Raw genomic sequence first — 7,365 nt, 5'->3', positions numbered from 1 at the left:
TGATAGCAGAAATATTCCGTTTATGCCTGCTTCCGATCAATGGTATCACGTCACATGCTTTGAATTCCTGAGCGCAACTGCCCGTTGTCAGTTGCCACCGTCAGCTGCTGTTATCACCCCCTGGTGGAAGGCAAACACAAATCTTCTTCTGCCCTTGGGTACAGATGTCATTCAATTTCTCGCCCTCCTTCTTACTGAAACTTCTGGGGGATTTAACAGCCTCTATAGCCTCTATATGCGCCAACGGCCTTGCCGCAGTGGAAACACCGGTTCCCGTCAGATCACCGAAGTTAAGCGCTGTCGGCTGTGCTAGCACTTAGATGGGTGACCATCCGGTCTGCCGAGCGCTGTTGGCAAGCGGAGTGCACTCATCCCCTGTGAGGCAAACGGAGGAGCTACTTGATTGAGAAGTAGCGGCTCCGGTCACAGAAACTGACCTAAGGCCGGGAGAGCGGTGTGCTGACCACATGACCCTCCATATCCGCATCCAATGACGCCTGTGGACTGAGGATCACACGGCGTCCAGTCGGTACCTTTGGGCCTTCATGGCCTATGCGGGAGGAGTTTAGTTTAATAGCCTCTCTATATATTTTTGAGGCTACAGTCTGCTTGTCGCTGCTAGTAATTGAATCTTATCAAAATTAATGTGTTGGTCTCCAGGTTGCAAAGCACCAAGGTAGGAACATCAGGTGACGGCAGCCGACAATGGCGAACTGCGATCGGGTATCCAAAGCATGTGACGTCACACCATTGCATGGGAGTACGTGTGAACGAAATTTTGCTACGGTCAGCAGAGTGCCGGGCTGTGTATCGGAGCCGGCCGGTGTGGCCGAGCGGTTCTAGGCGCTTCAGTCTGGAGCCGCGCGACCGCTACTGTAGCAGGTTCGAATCCTGCCTCGGGCATGGACGTGTGTGATGTCCATAGGTTAGTTAGTTTTAAGTAGTTCTAAGTTCTAGGGGACTGATAACCTCAGATGTTGAGTCCCATAGTGCTCAGAGCCATTTTTTTGTGTATCGGACACTCAAAGAAACTATGACCCCTCTTAAAGATGTCCTCCACAGATGGCAACGAAATGTTTGGTTTTAAAGTGGAATACATTGTACGTGGCATAATAGCCTGGAACATTTTACTAATTGAGATATTTTCTCTCGTGGAAATTTTCATTTTACAATAAGAGAAATAGCTGTTTGCTAACCAGTACCACATAGTTTTGTGTTAGACTAGATTATTCATGCAGATAGCCTAACTGCTTATCACTACGGGATAGATACTCCTTTTCTTTAATTCTGGGCAGAAGCGGCGTATTCGATACTTTATGTTCTACATCTCAGATAGAGGAAGAGTAATTGAAGTTGATATCATACCTTGTACACAAATACGTGCTGCTGCTACCGATCCGTTCCTTCGGCCAGCTTCCACGTGAGGCTGAGGGTGAGTCATCAGAGGCGGTGCAGGGAGCGCCTTGCTCGCTGATTAATAAAGCCGGCGCCGGCGCCGGCCTCGGAGTTGTGGCGGACTGACAGCATTAATTACGGCGCGGCGCCGGCGGTTCGGGCGGTGACAACCACAGGCGGCTAGGCGCGCCCATTATGCAGGCGGGCTCATTTTTGCTGCGTCAGTGACGTCTGCACGTCTCTTTTAATGATGCGCTTTCAAACCTAGCGAGGGCGCGACTTTCCTGTCTCTTTTTTTCTGGTTCGAAACAAAATTTCTGCTGCGCGTCACTTTTATTTAATATTATGCGCAATACGTTTCTGAAAATTATTGGTTTAACCAAGTACATTTTATATTATGTCTGGCACCGCTGTTGAAATGCGACATACAGGGTGTAATGGGAACTAGTGCAGACGTTTCTGTCGGTGACTGAGGACGGTGTACTAACCAACATTACATACGTATTTACTCATTTGCAAACTAATAACTATAGCAATTGTAGGTCACATGTTTTTACTTTTGTTAGTACCTCCAAGTACATGTAGCGAGAGCAAGCCTTTACTGCATAGTTTCCTCTGCACAGCAAGTCAGTTGATATGTGGATGCAATGGCGCGAAACGGTTAGCCTATACTGACAGGCGAAGTCCATCCAGAGGTGGCGTAATGGTCATACACATCATCTCAGGTCGAAAAGTTGGTGATATGGTTTTGGGAAGATGTTTCGACGCAGAGACAAACACAAGAAAACGTGCTGATGTGTATACATATTAACATATCACATGTAAAAGTATATGCACTTATAACCATTACACTCTGTTGTTGTTGTTGTAGTTGTTGTTGTGGTCTTCAGTCCTGACACTGGTTTGATGCAGCTCTCTATGCTGCTCTATCCTCTGCAAGCTTCTTCATCTCCGAGTAGCTACTGCAACCTACATCCTTCTGAATCTGTTTAGTGTATTCATGCCTTGGTCTCCCTCTACGATTTTTACCCTCCACGCTTCTCTCACAATACTAAACTGATGATCCCTTGATGCCTCAGAACGTGTCCTACCAATCGATCTCATCGTCTAGTCAAGTTGTGTCACAAATTTCTCTTCTCCCCAATTCTATTCAGAAACTCATTAGTTGTGTGATCTACGGATCTAATCTTCAGCATTCTTCTGTAGCACCACATTTCGAAAGCTTCTATTCTCTTCTTGTCTAAACTGTTTATCGTCCATGTTTCACTTCCGTAAATGGCTACACTCCATACAAATACTTTCAGAAAAGACTTCCTGACACTTAAATCTATAATCGATGTTAACAAATTTCTTTTCAGAAACACTGCCCTTGCCATAGCCAGTCTACATTTTATATCCGACCTCGAACATCATCAGTTATTTTGCTTCCCAAATCGCCAGATTCGTCTACTACTTTAAGTGTCTCATTTTCTAATCTAATTCTCTCGGCATCACCTGATTTAATTTGACTACATTCCATTAGCCTCGTTTTGCTCTCCTTGATACTCATCTTGTATACTGCTTGCAAGACACTATCCATTCCGTTCAACTGCTCTTCCAGTTCCTTCGCTGTCTCTGACAGAATTACAATGTCGTCGGCAAACCTAATTTTTTTATTTCTTCTCCATGGATTTTAATTCCTACTCCGAATTTTTCTTTTGTTTCCTCTACTGCTTGCTCAATATACAGACTGAACAACATCGGAGGTAAGCTACTACACTGTCTCACTCTCTTCTCAACGACTGCTTCCCTTTCGTGCCCCACGACTCTTGTAACTGCCATCTGGTTTCTGTGTAAATTGTAAATAGCCTTTCGCTCCCTGTATTTGACCCCTGACACCCTCAGAATATAAAGAAATATCAAGGTTGATCATAGGATTTACTGGTTGGTATAATTAAACATTCGGTACTTCAGCCATGTAGATGGAAAAATATCTTCAGTATGGATATCCAGCTTTATATGAATGATGTTCAGACTGTGTACTGAACGGTTTGCGTTTTTAGTAGTGTTATAGTCATGACGTATCTGTGGGCGGCGATAGGCGATACTGGTAGGGTAGGGCGACGTAGGGTTGAAACACAAGCACTAGTGAGCATTACAGCGGCAGATAGTCAACAAGAGTCTGGACAAGGTGAGCTGGGCTTTACTCGTAAAGCTTTTATTATCCAAACTACAGTAATACGGTTGCAGTTCATCGTGAATACTGAAGCATTAAAAAATATGCAGAGGTCCTCCTTCCGCTCTGGGCTTAAAGAACACGATTCCTTAGTTAGAATTAACTGGAGATTATGGAATTGCCCCTAGGAGAGGCCAACGGCCAACAGCCGCACAAATTGTTGCAGAAGATACTGTTGCCATGGCTGAGAATGGTGGTTGCAGTGTGCTATCTTCGAGCAGTGGACGAGCTGAGTCACGACAGCTGAACGTACCACGGTCCATCGTTCGAACGTGCTGTGAACAATCGTGGAATGATATATGTAGAAATTTCCAGGGTGACATGGATGCATATGATCGTCATATTGAACAACGTTTGCAACCTGCAATGTAAACTTGTTATGCACTTAACAAAATTTACTCTCATGTGAAAATTAAAATGTCTCTTCTTCAATGGTGCACTCGTTATTTCTTTTCTGTCTGTCCTTGCAAATGTTTCAATGAAGTTTCTTTTTTCATTGTGCACCTTTCAAATAGGGAAAGTTTAATTACAACTAGCCTGCACAAGGGAAATACACTACTGGCCATTAAAATTGCTACACCAAGAAGAAATGCAGATGATAAACGGGTATTCATAGGACAAATATATTATACTAGAACTGAAATGTGATTAAATTTTCACGCAATTAGGGTGCATAGATCCTGAGAGATCAGTACCCAGAACAACCACCTCTGGCCGTAATAAGGGCCTTGATACCCCTGGGCATTGAGTCAAACAGAGCTTGGATGGCGTGGACAGGTACAGCTGCCCATGCAGCTTGAACACCATACCACAGTTAATCAACCGTAGTGACTGGCGTATTGTGACGAGCCAGTTGCTCGGCCACCACTGACTAGACGTTTTCAGTTGGTGAGAGGTCTGGAAAATGTGCTGGCCACGGCAGGAGTCCAACATTTTCTGTATCCAGAAAGGCCCGTACAGAACCTGCAACATGCGGTCGTGCATTATCCTGCTAAAATGTAGGGTTTCGCAGGCATCGAATGAAGGGTAGGGGCACGGGTCGTAACACATCTGAAATGTAGCGTCCACTGTTCAAAGGGCCGTCAATGCGAACAAGAGGTGACCGTTACGTGTAACCAATGGCACCCGATACCATCACGCAGGGTGATACGCCAGTATGGCGATGACGAATACACGCTTCCAATGTGCGTTCACCGCGATGTCACCAAACACGGATGCGACCATCATGATGCTGTAAACAGAACCTGGATTCATTCGAAACAATGACGTTTTGCCATTCGTGCATCCAGGTTCGTCGTTGACTGCACCATCGCAGGCGCTCTTATCTGTGATGCAGCGTGAAGGGTAACCGGAGCCATGGTCCCCGAACTGATACTCCATGCTGCTGAAAACGTCGTCCAACTGTTGGTGCAGATGGTTGTTGTCTTGCAAACGTCCCCAACTGTTGACTCAGGGATCGAGACGTGGCTGCACGATCCGTTACAGCCATGCGGATAAGATGGCTGTCATCTCGACTGCTAGTGATACGAGGCCGTTGGCAGCCAGCATGGCGTTCCGTATTAACCTCCTGAACCAATAGATTCCATATTCTGCTAATAGTCATTGAAACTCGACCAATGCTGGCAGCAGTGTCACCATACGATAAACCGCAACAGCGATAAGCTACAATCCGACCTACATCAAAGTCGGAAACGTGGTGGTACGCATTTCTCCTCCTTACACGAGGCATCACAACAACGTTTCACCAGGCAACGCCGGTCAACTGCTGTTTGTGTATGAGAAATCTGTTTGAAACTTTCCTCATGTTAACATATGGTAGGTATCGCCACCGGCGCCGACGTTGTGTGAATGTTCTGAAAAGCTAATCATTTGCATATCACAGGATCTTCTTCCTGTCGGTTAAATTTCGCGTCTGTAGCACGCCATCTTCGTGGTGTATCAATTTTAATGGCCAGTAGTGTATTTATGCTGGCCAATACAGGGAATAAAATAAGCTTTTCTCAAGGAAATAAGAAAGACTGAACTTTTACGTCCTGTCGACGTCGCAGACATTAGAGACGGAGCACAAACTCGAACTGAAGATGAATGGGGAAGGAGGGTCGTCCTGTTCTCTTCTTAGGAAGAATCCAATTGCTGTCTTAAGAGTTTTAGAGATACAACGGGATTATACAGGTGGCTGAACAGGAATTTGCGCCACCAGAATTTGTTAACCACTTTGCTACGCCGTTACGCCCTATCTCAAGGCACCATAACCTTAATAGCTGAAGCCACTGTGGAAAACAATTGAGAACTTAATTCTAACATCTAAATACCGAAAATTAGAATTCTATGTCGATTTCACATTGTTTCTTCATTAAATTAAACTTATGACACAACATGGTAAGCGCAATCATCATATCATAATAAAGAAACGAGAAAACACAGCCACAGAGCTGCAACGTATCTACACTGACGGAAAAAATCTCAGCACTAAGATGGTTCAAATGGCTCTGAGCACTATGGGACTCAACTGCTGTGGTCATAAGTCCCCTAGAACTTAGAACTACTTAAACCTATCTAACCTAAGGACAGCACACAACACCCAGCCATCACGAGGCAGAGAAAATCCCTGACCCCGCCGGGAATCGAACCCGGGAACCCGGGCGTGGGAAGCGAGAACGCTACCGCACGACCACGAGATGCGGGCTCTCAGCACTAAGAAGTAATTAAAGTAGAGTAATGATATTTAGGGTATACAATGGTGTAGGTAACATGTATAAATGATTAATGTTGCAAGAACATAGTTTAACGTAAGCATGAGAACAACCGTTGCAGTTGTAAAATTCTGGTACATAAATAAACGGCGAAACCGACAGTATATTGAATGCAAGCATGCAGACGTGCGTGGATTGTGTCGTCCAGGTGCTAGATGTCAGTTTATGGGATGGGGTTTTTCTATCTGGTGAACTTTGTCGGGCAGTACAGGAACGCTCTAATGCTTCTTGTGGAAGACGCTAAAGTTGCCGTCCGATGATGTTCCGTAAGTGCTGGATCTAATGATCGAGCAGTTCAATTCTATATGTCGATACTCTGCAGAGCGCGTTCGATTACAACAGCGGTATGTGGGCAGTCGTTAACCTGTTGGAAAAGACCGTCTGGAATGCTGTTCATGAATGGCAGCACAACAGGCTGAATCACGAGAGTCACCTACAAAGTTGCAGCAACTAAGTATCTAGGAAATCCAATTACGAACCACTTAAATTGGAAGGAACACATAAAAAATATTGTGTGGAAGGATAACCAAAGACTGCGTTTTATTGGGAGGACACTTAGAAAATGTAACAAATCTATTAAGGAAACTACCTACACTATGTTTGTCCGTCCTCTTTTAGAATACTGCTGCTCGGTGTAGGATCCTTAGCAGATAGGATTGACGGAGTACATAGGAAAAGTTGAAAGAAGGGCAGCACGTTTTGTATTATCGCGAAATAGGGCAGAGAGTGTCACTGAAATGATACAGGATTTGGGGTGGACATAATTAAAACAAAGGCGTTTCTCGTTGCGGTGGAAGTTTCTCGCTAAATTCCAATCACCAACTTTCTTCTCCGAATGCGAAAATATTTTGTTGACACCGACCTACATATGGAGAAACGAAGCATGATAAAATAAGGGAAATCAGAGTTCGTACGGAAAGGTATAGGTGTCCGTTCTTTCCGCGCTCTATACGAGATTGGAATAACAGAGAATTGTGAAGGTGGTTGGATGAAATCTCTACT

General features: G+C 44.8%; 1 pseudogene; it reads left to right on the top strand.

Moving 5' to 3' along the window:
* Positions 1-239: 239 nt before the first annotated feature.
* Positions 240-356, top strand: LOC126199877 (5S ribosomal RNA; annotated as a pseudogene).
* The last annotated feature ends 7,009 nt before the right edge of the window (positions 357-7,365 follow it).

The sequence above is a fragment of the Schistocerca nitens genome, chromosome 8, assembly GCF_023898315.1.
Source record: "Schistocerca nitens isolate TAMUIC-IGC-003100 chromosome 8, iqSchNite1.1, whole genome shotgun sequence".
Classification (NCBI taxonomy): domain Eukaryota; kingdom Metazoa; phylum Arthropoda; class Insecta; order Orthoptera; family Acrididae; genus Schistocerca; species Schistocerca nitens.
The sequence above is the reverse complement of the archived record's forward strand: the minus strand, read 5'-3'. Positions and strand labels throughout refer to the sequence as shown.